Raw genomic sequence first — 16,361 nt, forward strand, 5'->3', positions numbered from 1 at the left:
TGACAAAAAACAAATTTTCTAATTATTATTTCAGTTGTAATTTTTTAAATGTTGGCATCTCAGTTATGAAATCATCAGATTAAGAAATTTAATTTGACTTTTAAGGAGGTTTTCTTACAATGACAATGATTAATTTGAAGGTACCTTCACCGACTATTTCTTTGGGGTGAAAAGAATTTTAATTATTTAATTAATTATTTAAGAGAAATGACTGTTGGTTTGTATAATGTTCAAAACGAATTCTCTGGGAAACTGGAAACCAGAAATTTCACCTGGGTCTGTTATGACTGGGCTTATCACCAGCCATATAATGGCATAAGTGCTATTCCTTATGGTCCCCATTGGAAACTTTGCTCTTCAGTAGCCACCTATAGCAAGTAGTTAAATGAATGAGAGAACTATTAAATACACATTTATATTTACACTGAAACTTTAGAAACTGTTAGGTGATGCTACACTCAGTCAATATAAGATTCAAGAACATGGTGAGAAATGAAGGGCCTTTTGTGATTGTCCATGGGCTCCTTTAAGGCATAAAATCATATTGGAACAAATTTCCAAGGGAATCTTGAGGACAGCAAAGCTTATAACTTCCTTCTGACACTTAAAGTTCTGTATCTTTTGTTCCTGCAGTGGAGGTATATGTATTTTCTTACAAACAATTTAGTAGAAATCTGTATTCCAGATTTTAGTATTATTTTAAAGTTATATCTGGATCTAATGAGTCCTCACTCCTTCATGTCTGTGCTCTACTATAATGGCTTTCAGTGAATTTCTGGAGGCTGTTGGTAAGATTACCTTCCATTAGATCAGGGCCTAGTCCCCCTCTGTGGTCACTAGGAGATCTCCAAAGAACCAGTGGAGAACTTGGAGCAGACTTGTTGTGCCTGGTGAAAATTTCAAGTTCACGCTAACCAGATAGAGCATCCGAAACGTGAGGCAAAGAGAAGGTCACAAATGGCTTCCAGTCTCTTTTTTATGTGTTTTTATTTTTTCGTTGTTTTTCTTTCGCTGCATGAGTTTTCTTTTAGCTGAATGACTTTCAGCTTGGCATTACATTAAAAATAGGATGGATGTGAGACAGGAGAAGTAAAATCATTAATAAATTAAATAAACAAAACCACTGTCCTGTAGGATCTGGGCTCCTTCACTAAGAAGGTACTTCTAAAGTCTTTGAAGTCAAGCCTCTGCTAAAGATGACATAATGCCAGTCACTAGGTGCAGGGGGTACTCACAGGACAGGCTGCTGGACTTCACTGTGTTAGGAAGAGCCTGAGAGATGGGGGTGGTCAGTGGGATTGGGGGGAGAGTAGACTGGCACGTGGAGTTAGACCACCCTAAGACTCCAAGACTTTTTAGTGTACTTACGGGAAGCGACAATTTTAAAAAGATAATAAATTAAAAAAAATTTTTATTTTATGTTGGAGTATCGTTGATTAACAGTGTTGTGTTAGTTTCAGGTATACAGCAAAGTGATCCAGTTATACACCTTTAAAGTTGCAATAATTTTGTGTAAAGACTGTTGCCTCTTCATTGGCCTAGAGTAGCTCTAAAAACCGCTCTCAGAGTGTGAGGGTAAAACCTTACCTCTGAAGCAAACTTCTGTGCCTGCAAATACCAGAGGTGGCTGATGTGGTCCCAGGGGAACCCAAGCAAGGCATCAGCAGCTCTCACATTTCCTTTGGAACCACAGTAATTAGAGCAGCTGGAATATTTGCAGTCTCATTGGCTCACTTGCTGTTTTCTTTAATGCTTAGACTTTAATCTTATTTTCATATGTTTCTGTATAAATCAGACACATATGGCTTGATTATAGATGTTAAGTGGCCACTAGGAGCTTTAGATAAAAGCCTTTCACTAACATACAGTGCTTGGGTTCTCTGGTATCTGGCTCCAGTCCTGCAGTCCCTATCTCTCCGTGCCCCTCCTCCCGTGTTGATTTCTGCTCTCCTCTTCCCTCCATTCCGACTGCCCTTCAACTCAGTGGTGTCTATTTATTTACTTAAATCTAAGCCAATTAAATAAAGCATAATAATAGAACACCCTCCTGAAAAGAGTAGAAAGGAGGGAAATTACATGGCCACCGACAGAATAATAGAAGAGGGGGAGAAAACGCTTTAAAGAGCTCCCCCAGCAGATGATCTGCCTCCTCCTTTGCCTCCTATTTATAGGGAGGCAAACTTTTTTTTTTTTTTTTAATATATTTATTTATTTATTTATTTAGTTTTGGCTGCATTGGGTCTTCGTTGCTGCGTGCGGGCTTTCTCTAGCTGCAGCGAGCGGGGACTATTCGTTGCGGTGTGCAGGCTTCTCATTGTGGTGGCTTCTCTTGTTGCGGAGCACAGGCTCTAGGCGCGTGGCTTCGGTAGTTGTGGCTCGAGAGCACAGGCTCTAGAGGGCAGGCTCAGTAGTTGGGGCACACGGGCTTCGTTGCTCCGCGGCATGCGGGATCTTCCCGGACCAGGGCTCGAACCCATGTCCCCTGCATTGGCAGGAGGATTCCTAACCACTGCGCCACCAGGGAAGCCCTGAAACTGTTTTGTTTTGTTTTGTTTTGTGTTAATAGCATCTCCATGCCAAGTCCTCCCCTTTTGTTTGGTGAAGTCTTAATGATTTATCCTTGTGTGTTTTAATATTTTTAAGATTATTGATGGGACATATCATGCATGCATAAATATTGTTATAGAATTTCCAGAACACCTTGGAGTGCTAATACTGGAGATTCAGATACCTTTCAAGGCTAGCTTTTATTTTGATACATTCTCTCAGCAAGCAAGTAATATCCTCACTCCATTAAGAAATCTTCACTTTTTAAAATAGGTCATTACTGACAATTTCTTTAGTAATAAAATGTTGGCTGCCACTGTTAAGAAAATAACTTGAGGAGGAAAAGAAGATATTTCAAATTAGCATTACAGAAGGGGGAGGGGTGGGTGGCAACTTAGTTCCCACTGTGCTAATTAAGTTATCATGGGTTGCCTCTTGAACAATATGCAGCAAAAGATGAAGGACCTGAATCAGCTGGAGATCACCCTTAGTTGTAAACTCCTCCCCAGCACTCCAGTATGTTGATGAAATCCCTCTGCTTCCAGAGCTTTCAGCTCTTCGGATGAAAAGTAGATTTGCCAGAATTTTATTTTTCTGGCCAGATGACTACAGCACAGCATGTATTTTCCTCTCTCTGGTGGAGTCTTCTTTTCTAAATGCGTGCCTTTTAAAATGATAACAGCAGTCAAGAATGTCATCCTCAGAGAGTGCAGAAGCTCAGGCAAAGGACATCATCAGTGGGCTGAATTCTTATTTCTTTAGGCCACAGCTGGAATTTGAGTGCTCACTGTGACCTCAAAAATAGCCTGGTGCTCTGTCACCCGGGTTCAGCCAAATGCCTTCCTGGTGAAATCTCTACACGCTGCTGCAGGTTGACAGATGGTTCCCAGCAGGTGAGCTTGGGGCTGTTAGTGAATGAGATTCTTTATCTGACACAGTCCTTCCCAAAGACATCCTGTGTCCTAAGAACTTACAAAAGGGATTTGGCAGCTAAGCAAAAGTAAAGAGAAGAGTTGAAGCTAAGAAATCTTGTATTGGCATGAAGTTTGTTCAAGTTAATACATAATCTCTTCGCAAGTGTATGTAGTTGTGCTAAGTGGTGAAGAAATACTATTTGAAGACTGATACTGACACATCACAATTTCCCACAATTGTCAGAGCACTTTTCTACAGATGATTTTATTTAATTCTTGCAGCAGCTCTGTAAGGGAAATAGCATTGATAATCTCTATTTTACTGATGATAAAACTGAGGATCCAAAAAGTCAGAAGTTCTGCCCAGTATTCCACAGCCAGTAGGTGATAGGCCAGGGTTCCAAAACAGCTTCCATATCTAAAGTTTGTGTTATTTTTATTTCAAAGATCTAATTTAACCAAGTTCTAACCAGAATGTTTAGGGAAATAAACTGCTATCATTCTTTCATTCATTGAACCCACTTTCAAATCAGGGAAACAGTAAGCCAGGTTGATAAGGAGATTTCATTGCTTGAAACAGAGGAGTTCATATACACACGATTAAAGTATCAGCATACTTTTCCATTTTTGGAGTACATACTTCAATTTTTCATTCATTTGATGAATAGTTTATTAAGTACTTGCTCCCAGCCAGGGAGTACAGTAATACAAAAGAGAGTACATACAAAAGAAAATGGCCCCTGGCCATCTAGAGTTTACAGATTAGTTGAGGTGAGGTGGGGCAGACATTAAACAAATTAATAGTACACAGTGCTGCTGATGGTGTAAGGAAATAGAAGTGTAAATTGCTAATACCTCTTGAGACAATTTAATAATATGGCAGCCTTACTTGAAGTGCATTGTATATTCTTATGTGGCTTAATATTTTTTGTCCTTCATTTGTATTTGTTTTGAACTCAAAATACTATGAAAAAAAGAATTCATATATTTGATAGAAACCAATGACTTCTAGAATTGAAATAAAGCAGAAAAAAGGGTGGGGATGTGAACTTGTTTCCATGTCAATAAGCTTAAGTGACAACACAAAGTAGTTCATATGAATGCCAAATAAGTGATAAAAACAAGAGCCAGACAGCAGTGGGCATTCTTGGAAGTGACAGGGGGAAGAAATCTTAGAGAAGAGGGCTTCAGTTCCACAAGGTGTTGCCAAACCTAGAAGGCGTAAGGAAGGGAGAGAAGAGGGGGAGGCAGGGAGGCAAGAAGAGACGGAAAAGAGAAAGAAGAGGACTTTGCAGAAGGGAAGAAGAAAAATATGAAGCTGCAATGAAAAAGGCAATTAATAGGTCTACAAAATAACTAGTCTAAGAAGCTGTGAGCGCTTGTGATGGTAGAAAGTTGGGGATAAACTTGAAAAAGTAGAGTATAGTCACCGTATGGAAGCCCTTGAGGCCAGGGCAAGAAACTTAGTTTTTATCACTTTGACAGAAAAGTTTTGAACATGAGAGTCAAATCATTCTGTGACATCTGGCACGATAAGTTTTGTGGCAGCCTTGTTTCCTCTGTGCACCTCCCCACCTAGTCCCTTCCCTTACACCTCATGAACCTGAGCATCTGCATTAACTTATTCTACCATTTTTAAAATGGTTAGTGTTTGTATAAAAATTAGAAACAAATGAACAGATGGCTTTCTGTCAAGCAAAGAAGTGTTAGTTCTTCAGCTGTGTCTGATTCTGAGCAGAAAACATCAGTGCAATACATCAGCAAGTGGAAACACTGACACAGGTGCCCTCTTGCTCCCCAAGGTTCTCTATATTGCAGTGCCAATTCATGTTAAGAAAATAAAATATTTATTTATTTATTTATTTATACACACACACACACACACACACACACACACACACACACACACCGAGTCAGCACGTGTTAATTTGGCAAAACAAGTTTTTAGCTGATATCACTGAGCATTATTTCTTTTCAACCCTTCTCAACAAGGAAGGAATCTAAACAGGGCCCTAAAACAGCCCCTGGGCATCTCATCGTGCCTTTTTCCCTCGTGCAGTGGAGACTCGTACTGCTCAGCAAACCTCCGTGTGTCTTTCCTGTTTCTCAGCCCCTTGCACTGAGGCACAGCCGTGTGGTTGGTTCAGTCCAGGAGGCTGTGAGAGCCAGTGAGGTGTGTCACTTCCGTGTTTAAACATGGGGGAACCAATGCACAGCCCTCCAGATGGCTTCCTCTCCTGCTGCAGCAATCTTGAGGCCACGAGTTAGTTGAGCAATGAGAAGAATGCAGCCAGATTACTGGGTCTCCACCAGGAGAGTTACCCTACTCACATCAGGATTTGTATGAACAGTATATAAACCTTTATTTTGTGAAGACTCAGAAACTTGACTGACTTTTCTGACTGATCCAATCCTTTACCCTTCACCTATTTGTAGCCTATTTTTACTTCTCTGAATTATGTTGAGATTCTTTGGACAAGGCTAGATAATTTCTCTTAAGTCACCTTCATGCAGTCAGCTAGTCCTTGGCAATAGCCTGGAGTAGCAGGTTTGAGTATTAAAAGGGGAAATTCTTACTGTCTACCTTACCTAGATTCTCTGGTCAACTGGAGACCATATGTTCTGACTAGGGCTTGTGTTAACTGTCCTTAGTTCTTTCCAGTGTATATTTTTAAGCATGTTTCCTTTGCAAGAAACATAATGTTCTCCTAAAAGAACTTTGGCAAAAGCGCTAAGAAAGGAAGATATTTTCTCTGATCTGTCCAACTATCAGTGAGTTTGGTTCACTGTGACTTTCAGCTACTGACAAATAACCAGTGCTAATGAACTGCTTCTGAACCTTTAGGGAATAGAAATGGTTTAGTAGTATGTTCGACTAAATGGTTTATGTTGGTAGCTGCTCTCCTATTTAACGACTGCTTGGATTGTGGATATTTTCCCAGCGGTATTGGCAACTTAGTTGCAATCTTGTTATCCTGGACAAGTGCACTGAATTACATGAACTGTTCAAAACCTCACAAAGCAGATTGATATAGGTGGAGAACGACGTTAATATTGTTTATTTGAGAGCTAACCGAGTAGGCTAACGCTAGCCAACGAGGTTAAGCTTAGCCGGCAGAAATGCTATTCAGGATTCCAGCAACTTCAAGCATCTCAGCGTTTAGGTTACCTAACAAAGTCTGTCAAAACGTGAAAAATAACCAAATGATACTTAATGCTAGAATGTATTTCAAAGGTTAATGAAAAGTATATCCTGGTCTGGCAATCCAGGAAAGTTTTCATCATTACTTTGTTGCTTAATGAATCTTGGGTTCTTATATCAGTTGGGAAAACCATGCCTTGGCAATATTTTCTTCATGAGATTCTGAAAGTCTGCATGAATTTATCATTCTAACGTCAACCCTATAGGTGTCACATAACTTGCATATAAATATACCACAGCCAAACATGTATTATATGCAGCCTAAGTGCATTGACTGCACGTCCTATTTATCTGAGTAACCAGCTGATAAAAGCTGATTTTGTTTATAGCTGAACAAGTGTTTGTCTTGGGTTCCTCCTTAAATGATTCACACATCTTACTTTGTGATGCCAGTGCACATCCTGTTCTCTATCATGGGTAGGCAGCCTGTAAATATCGTTGTCAACCAGTTGATTTTGTCAGGTGTCAGTCATGATTCTCGACAATGTTCAGACCCAGCTCTAAGAAGTTCTGGAAAGTGGCATAAGCAAACCTGATAGAAATAATGGAGCAGCTGAGTAAATTTCAATTTGTTCAAGAAGCTGAATATACTGAATAATAGATGTGCTAAGTATTTCCAGTAAACTGCAATTTTCCATTGGTGAAATACCACTTCTCAGAGAAGCCACAAAGCCTTTATGTCTGAACTTGTCATTAACCAGAGTTGAAGATCTAAAACCAACTCTCAGGGTCTATAAAGGCTGAAAGGCTTGACTACTTTCTAGCTGTGTAATGCTGGGAAGGGCATTTAAAGTCTCTTGACCTCAGTTTTCTCATCTGTAAAATGGGGATAATAACAGTTGCCTCCTTAGAGGGTGATTGTGAGGAATAAGTGAATTAATGTATATGAAGTGCTTGGAACATTGTCTGGCACATAATAAGTGCTGTGTAAGTGTTTGCTAATATTATTTTAGGGGTGTTGCAGCCAGTCTATATAGTATATCAAATACTAAAACTGTGCCAAATAATATTCTTAACAAAAACTGTGTTAATTTAAACCTTTTGGTATGGAATAAAAATGATCACCTCTAACTGCACTGTATTAATTTAAAATGACTATTCAATTTTATGTGCCTTATGGAATAGGCCATAAGTTGCTTTTTAAAAATAATTCCCAGGGACTTCCCTGGTGGTGCAGTGGTCAAGAATCCACCTGCCAATGCAGGGGACACGGGTTCGAGCCCTGGTCCGGGAAGATCCCACATGCTGCGGAACAACTAAGTCTATGTGCCACAACTACTGAGCCCGTGTGCCACAACTACTGAAGCCCGCACACCTAGAGCCCATGCTCTGCAACAAGAGAAGCCACCACAATGAGAAGCCCCCACACTGCAACGAGGAGTAGCCCCTGCTCGACACAACCAGAGAAAGCCTGCACGCAGCAACGAAGACCCAAAACAGCCCAAAATAAAACAAATAAAAAATTAACTAAAAAATAATAATAGTAATAATTCCCAGATGGTATTTATCTTTTTCTCATAAAATAAAGCCTAGAAAAACGAAAGTCATTTTAATTTTATAACAAACAAAAAAAACACACAAAAGTCTGGATGATGGGTAAATGGGGCATTATTTTTATGGCTAATAGGTCCTGGGCATGGTCAACTTTCAAATAATCATCTCATCCTTTGGCCAATAATTCTCCAGTTCTGTTGGAATGAAATTAGTTTTTAAGTGTTTAAGGCTGGAATTTCTCTCATTCATATATAACTATTGAGTTAATTTTTGGAAAAACTTTAAAAGACGGGGGGATTATTTTTCAATATTGTTTTTAGTGTTACTCAAATGACGAACATGTTCCTTGATAGCAGGTGTAAATAAACATTTTCTGTAAAGGGCCAGATAGTAAACATTTGAGGTGATACATAAATATATAAAGGACCACACGGTCTCTGTCACAACTACTCCGCTCTGGCAGTGGAGCATGAATGCAGCCACAGACAACAAGGAAATGAATGGACGTGGCTGGGTGCCCAGAACACTATGTTTGGAAAAACAGGCAGCATCAGGATGGACTGGGTCCATGGGCCATAGTTAGCTGACCCCTGTTCTTAGAGAATTCCTATTTTTCTTATTTTTACTAGAGTAAAATATACATGCACACATATATAATTGTGTACTTGCACACATATGTGTGTGCACGTTAATTTGAAAATCATGAAGATGAAGTGAAAAAACTATGCACGTTAAAGAATTTAAGGAAAAGAAGGAACTTAAGAAATAAAGGATGATATTTTATTCAGTAGTCGTTGATTAATTACCCAAAAACTCTTTCTTTCTGAACAAGGTCCAGAGCTGATTTACCATTTTCTTTTTGTTCTAAAATCAACCTGTGAGGTTTAATTTGCTTTTGATCAAAACTACCCTTAAAAATTCTTTAGTCTTACTATATGTATAGCATTCTCCAACTTGCTATTTTCACTTTACATTCTGTTTAAACATTTGTTTTATATTTTGGTTATCTTTTCATACCAGTACTCATAACACTAGTTGATACTGTCTAAAAGCTGCAAAATACTCTAGTCTTCAAATGTATTGTCATTTATTTAACTAATTTATTGATGTTGTTTCCAATTATTGAAATCATTAACAATTCAATAAAAGTAATTGAGCATTTGCAAAAAAGAAAGTTCTTTAGTCTTGTTATTGTACATAGAACTCTGTATTATAGAGTCTTGTTATTGTGTATAGCACTCTGTATAATAATGTTATATATATTCCAAAGTTGAGAACCACTGAGCTGGACTAAAGGAAAAAATAGCTGTGTACAGAGGTCTGGGTAGTCAAATTTTTTTTTTCCTAAAATATCTATCAAGTTATTTGAGGGAGTGGAAAATTCTACTGTGTTTCTTCTTGCCTGCAGAATTTTCTTTATTTTTTTTTAAATGTTAAGCCTTTCTATCTTTAATATGCGTTAATAGATTTGTTTGCTACTGTACATTGTATGTAAATGCTCACAGATTAAGTGAGCTAATACATGTAAAAGCACTTAATACAGGTCCTGGCCCAGTCAATGTTTGTCACTTTTGAATCAAAACCTTGTCTGCTCATATCCATATACAAATTTTTCTTTGAAGGGTCACAGAGAAGAACTGAGGCACCTGCTTTATGTCTTTCCAAGTTTACCTTTCCTTCTGGGTCTTGAAGAAGAATTAATAGCTCTCAGTTTAACTCTTAGGGCTCCTTACTTGTAGAGCAACATCTTCCTTGAGAACAGGATGGGGTCTGTTTTACCAGACGTGAAAATCACACAGGCCTTGGTGGAGACACATAGTGATGTGTAGATTTAGACATCTATTGTAAGAGAGCAGGACTTAAAAATGAGCCTCAGCTCTGCCCCTTGCATTTAAGGACACTCATGTATTGAGGGCGAGTACACCTGAATGGCTTGTAAGGTACAAAACAAAGCTAGTGCCTTCTAGTAATTGTGTTTATTTCAGTAAGAAATACTTTGTATTGTTCTAGTGGAATTTCTAAGCAGAATTACTAATCCAGAATGACTTTTAGGATTCTGAATGTCAAAATAAGTTTAGTACTCTAGACAGAAAATGTAATTAGTTGGTAAAAAAATTCCCTTCCATCCTGTGCTGTAGAGAATCAGTGCAGACTGGGCTAGAGGCCCAGGCCTTTAAAACTTACTGGGTGTAGTTAACAATTTACCAGGACAAATATATTCTCTTGGGAGAGAATACAATTCCCTACTATTTATTAGCTGAAAACAATTTAAACAAGTTAAAATATTATTTTTTCTTTATAAAAGCTTTACTGGAGTGAAGCTAAAAAGTAAGAAAAAGTCTGCAACAGTTAGCATTTTCACTTCTCTATTCGAAACACTCAGAAAAGGACCTAGCTGTTTGTAAATGCTCAGTGTATGACTATAAGGAACCATCATGAAATTCATCTCATAGTCTCAGTTACCCATTATAAGAATAAAGCCGTGAGTTGAATTTAGTATTGACCTACATGATGTAATTGATATACATAGATCAGAGATTAAATTATTAATTTCCTAACTTCTTTTTTTTACAGAAGAAACCAGAACATATTATCAACCCTTTGAGAACACAATATAACGAACTTTACCATTTTACCACTTCTTTGAATAGGTAAGACCCTATCCTCTCTACAATAAAAGAGTTTACCCACAATTGTGGAAACTAAACCTTTGTTAACCACATTTAAAAAAAAATCTTCATTAAATAAGTACCAATTCATTTTGATAAGGGAAAAATATACAAGCATTCTACAGCTAATAGATTTAGGATTATTAAAATAGCATTTCATAATGTTTTGAATGATTTCATAGTAAATGAATGAAAAAATCTTTCTCTGAAATGAGGATTGAACTAAGCCTGTCTCTTCTGCTATGGTTAACAATATCAATAGTGTCTTCTCAACACTTACTATGTGCCATTTGTGGTCCTACATGACTTACTTCACATAAACTAAACCATTTATTCTGTATAACCCTGTGAGTAGATATAAGGGTGCTCCTTTTATAGATTAGGGGCATGAGGCCGAGACAGAGGAGGTAGGTAGGTATAGAAGTTCACCCAAGGTTGTATCCTGGGGTCTGGGATTAAGGCGCTGGAAAGAACGTCAGCCCAGCTATTATTGTGAGGCTAGTTGTGGTAGAAATGCCTAGTCATCAGATTCTTGTTTGTGTTGAGTTGGTTGTCTCTGATTAAGGAAGAAAAAAAGACAATGCACTTGCCCAAAGAGATGGCAGGGAAACATTTACTTTAGGTTTGTACTTGTTACTTTACAGTTGTTGCATGAGTAAATAAAGGAGTGTGTACACTTTAGCTCAGTTTACAAGCAGAAAGAATATTTTCTTTCATGTTAATGTCTTTGAACTCAAAATTCCTCTGATAGAAGCAGAATAATATTACGGAAAGAGTACAGATGAATGATTTCTTATTCTAGGAAATGAAGGCTGCATTTTCATGTAATCTCTTGTTACTGGAAGTACTGAATATCCCGTCTTAAATCTGCTGTAGCAGTATGCACTTTTCTCTTTTCATTATTTCTTTATTATTTTATTTTTAATCAAGAAAGCTTACAAAATTTCCAAAGTGAAATATGGGAAATATTATAAGAAATACCTGAGTATCAGCCACATGAATTTGAAAAAAATGCTAACATTCAGCTTTGTTGAAATCTTTTCTAAAGAAATAAACCTTTCCCTTCTTCCTAAAATGTGTCGTAATCTTGAAGATGATATAACCTTCCTATGTTTAATGATGTCCTAAATTTAATGACATATGTATGAAACAATATCCCATATAATCATTTACATTTTGAAAGTTTGTATAAATGGCATCATACTGCAGATATTCTTTTGCACCTTGCCTTCACCCAACATTATATTTAGAGATTCATCCATATTGATACATAAAGATCTGGTTGACTCATTCTGCGGTAAAGTTGACTCATTGTAATGTTTCAGTCATCTGGTGCTCAGTCTTATTAACTATTATTTCTAAATAACTTTAAGCATTTTGAAGGTTTAATGCTACAATGGGTTAAGTATGGCTTTCAAAGCATCTCCCAGATTTCTATATAAGAGATCCAAATATCTTAATATGTGATATCATGCCAATTCTGTTTGTTTCAATTTTTCCTATTAGAAAAGTTTTTTTGTTGTTTTGTTTTTTTGGCTGCAAGGATCTTGCTAACTAATGGTACTCATATTTTTTACTGCTTTTGCCATAACACAATATTGAAATTTGTTTTATTTCCCCATAGGTGAAATACTGACTATTCCCAAACACAATGTAAATACTACCCTTGAAATTTGAAAGATACATAAAAGAAAAACACTCTTGTTTGGCCCATGTTAGCTGTTCATATGCCCTTCAAAAATCATGAGAGAAACTTTTTAAAAAGGATTTTTTTCTAATTTTCTGTATCACTACATTTTTTAAGGTAAAAGAAATATCAACATATAATAATATTTATAGACATAGAATATTTCATAACCATTTTATTTTCTGAAGGGAGTAAATTACTACTCTGATGGAGTTGGGAGAGAAAGAAGAGATTAACTAACCTTTGCTGGGCAAATATGAGTACGTGTAAGATTTGATGCAAGCCTTGCATGTCACAAGTGCAATGCAATTTTGCAGATGGGAAATCAAGGCCAACATACGTCGGGTAACTTACTAAGATCATATAGTGATTGCAGAGCCCAGATTCAAATTCATCTCTCTCAGACTTCAAAGCTATACTCCTACCAGAAAAAGAATGGGGAGAACTTAACCTGTTTGATACCTCAATTGCAGTTTCATTTGTTCCACCAATATTATTAGGATTCATTTATGAGAGTTGAGGGGACTGGTGTTAGAAGAGTAAGGAAGGCACAATATCTACCCAGAGAGAGAAAACAAGCTATTCAACATCGTTCTCAATGGTGAAAAACTGAAACCATTTCCACTAAGATCAGGAACAAGGCAAGGTTGCCCACTCTCACCACTATTATTCAACATAGTTTTGGAAGTTTTAGCCACAGTAATCAGAGAAGAAAAAGAAATAAAAGGAATCCAAATTGGAAAAGAAGAAGTAACACTGTCACTGTTTGCAGATGACATGATACTATACATAGAGAATCCTAAAGATGCTACCAGAAAACTACTAGAGCTAATCAATGAATTTGGTAAAGTAGCAGAATACAAAATTAATGCACAGAAATCTCTTGCATGCCTATATACTAATGATGAAAAATCTGAAAGAGAAATTAAAGAAGCACTCCCATTTACCATTGCAACAAAAAGAATAAAATACTTAGGAATAAACCTACCTAAGGAGAAAAAAGACCTGTATGCAAAAAACTATAAGACACTGATGAAAGAAATTAAAGATGATACAAAGTGATGGAGAGATATACCATGTTCTTGGATTGGAAGAATCAACATTGTGGAAATGACTATACTACCCAAAGCAATCTACAGATTCAATGCAATCCCTATCAAACTACCAATGGCATTTTTCATAGAACTAGAACAAAAGATTTCACAATTTGTCTGGAAACACAAAAGACCCTGAATACCCAAGCAATCTTGAGAAAGAAAAACGGCGCTGGAGGAATCAGGCTCCCTGACTTCAGACTATACTACAAAGCTACAGTAATCAAGACAGTATGGTACTGGCACAAAAACAGAAATATAGATCAATGGAACAGGACAGAAAGCCCAGAGATAAACCCATGCACATATGGTCCCCTTATCTTTGATAAAGGAAGCAAGAATATACAATGGAGAAAAGATAGCATCTTCAATAAGTGGCGCAGGGAGAACTGGACAGCTACATGTAAAAGAATGAAATTAGAACACTCCCTAACACCATACACAAAAGTAAGCTCAAAATGGATTAAAGACCTAAATGTAAGGCCAGACTCTGTAAAACTCTTAGAGGAAATCATAGGCAGAACACTCTATGACATAAATCACAGCAAGATCCTTTTTGACCCACCTCTTAGAGCAATGGAAATAAAAACAAAAATAAACAAATGGGACCTAATGAAACTTAAAAGCTTTTGCACAGCAAAGGAAACCATAAACAAGGCAAAAAGACAACCCTCAGAATGGGAGAAAATATTTGCAAATGAAGCAACTGACAAAGGATTAATCTCCAAAACTTACAGGCAGCTCATGCAGCTCAATATCAAAAAACCAAACAACCCAATCCAAAAATGGACAGAAGACCTAAATAGACATTTCTCCAAAGAAGATGTACAGATTGCCAACAAACACATGAAAGGATGCTCAACATCACTAATCATTAGAGAAATGCAAATCAAAACTACAATGAGGTATCACCTTACACCAGTCGGCATGGCCATCATCAAAAAATCTACAAACAATAAATGCTGGAGAGGGTGTGGAGAAAAGGGAACCCTCTTGCACTGTTGGTGGGAGTGTAAATTGATACATCCACTATGGAGAACAATATGGAGTTTCCTCAAAAAACTAAAAAAAGAACTACCATATGACCCAGCAGTCCCACTACTGGGCATATACCCTGAGAAAACCATAATTCAAAAAGAGTCATGTACCACAATGTTCATTGCAGCTCTATTTACAATAGCCAGGACATGGAAGCAACCTAAGTGTCCATCGACAGATGAATGGATAAAGAAGATGTGGCACATATACACAATGGAATATTACTTAGCCATAAAAAGAAATGAAATTGAGTTATTTGTAGCAAGGTGAATGTACCTAGAGACTGTCAAACAGAGTGAAGTAAGTCAGAAAGAGAAAAACAAATACCGTATGCTAATACATATATATGGAATCTAAAAAAAAATAAAAAATGCTTCTGAAGAACCTAGCAGCAGGACAGGAATAAAGATGCAGACATAGAGAATGGACTTGAGGACACAGGGAGGGGGAAGGGTAAGTTGGGACGAAGTGAGGGAGTGGCATGGACTTATATATACATTACAAAATGTAAAATAGATAGCTAGTGGGAAGGAGCCGCATAGCACAGGGAGATCAGCTTGGTGCTTTGTGTCCAACTAGAAGGGTGGGATAGGGAGGGTGGGAGGGAGACGCAAGAGGGAGGAGATATGGGGATATATGTGTACGTATAGCTGATCCACTTTGTTATACAGCAGAAACTAACACACCATTGTAAAGCAATAATACTCCAATAAAGATGTTAAAAAAAGAAAACAAGCTATTGAGAATGGCAAAAATTCCTTCTGTTGTCTTAAAAAATGCACAACATGAGAGATGCAAGTTAAGTTTTATTTGGGGCAAGATGAGGACTGCAGCCCGGGAGACAACATTTCAGATAGCTCTGAGAAACCGCTCCAAGGAGGCAGGGGGGAAGGTCAGTATATATGTGATTTTGGTGAAGGGGGAATACATGCAATCAAGCATATATTTTTTTACAGAAGGTTTCTGCTAGTGTTGTGCAGGGTACTGCTAGTCACGGGAAGCAGAAGTCACCATGAAGGATTTTACTGCTTTTCTAGATCTGAGGAGATATAAGAATTGGGCTCATAAAATCGGCTCCTGAAAATATCTAACTATCTGAAGACCTGTTCTGCCTGTTTACGCCACCCCCCCTCCCCAGAGCACAGAGTACCTCATTTCTGCTGTCCACCCTGAACTCCTTTCAGGGGATGTTGAAAATCAGCAGCTGCAGTACCTGATCTAATCCTTGTAGAGGTAGATAACAAGTGCCAATGGCAAGTGCCAATTTGTAGTTGACACTTCAGTGATATCATAAATGTGACTGTTAGATATCTCTATTTTGCTATGATAACGTTGAATGGGATAATAGGAGTGAAAATGCTTTGTAAATGGCAAAATCTTTATAATCATGTGCTAATATAACTAATTCTGTGAAATTTAGAATTGAATTTTTCAAACCTAATACGTGTAGTTCTTAGTATAAAGATTGTTATATCTCTCTAACATTTAAGTCTGCCTACTTCATATAATCTCAGCAGCTTTTTGACGCAGAAGTCCCACGTAGACATTTAAAGCGTAGTGAACGACCCTGACCATTGCTTTATTTCTGGCCTCCACTACCTATTAGAGGCAGATTATTTAACCTTCTTAAGCCTCATTGCAGATAATAACAGTGACAAGCTCACCTCTGTCCAGAATCTAATCTTTTCTCGTTGTCTTTACCTGTATCATTGGAAT

The 16,361-nt window shown here is 37.5% G+C and overlaps 1 protein-coding gene across 33 annotated transcripts in view; it reads left to right on the forward strand.

Annotated features, from left to right (window-relative positions):
* MAP2 (microtubule associated protein 2) overlaps window positions 1-16,361 on the forward strand; it is a 277,004-nt gene that overhangs the window by 161,582 nt on the left and 99,061 nt on the right. For all 33 annotated transcript variants that reach the window (XM_036857803.1, XM_036857804.1, XM_036857802.1 and 30 more), the window contains one exon: window positions 10,732-10,808. The gene's annotated coding sequence lies outside the window, so the exon portion shown is untranslated. The remainder of the gene's footprint in view (window positions 1-10,731; window positions 10,809-16,361) is intronic.

The sequence above is a fragment of the Balaenoptera musculus genome, chromosome 7, assembly GCF_009873245.2.
Source record: "Balaenoptera musculus isolate JJ_BM4_2016_0621 chromosome 7, mBalMus1.pri.v3, whole genome shotgun sequence".
Classification (NCBI taxonomy): domain Eukaryota; kingdom Metazoa; phylum Chordata; class Mammalia; order Artiodactyla; family Balaenopteridae; genus Balaenoptera; species Balaenoptera musculus.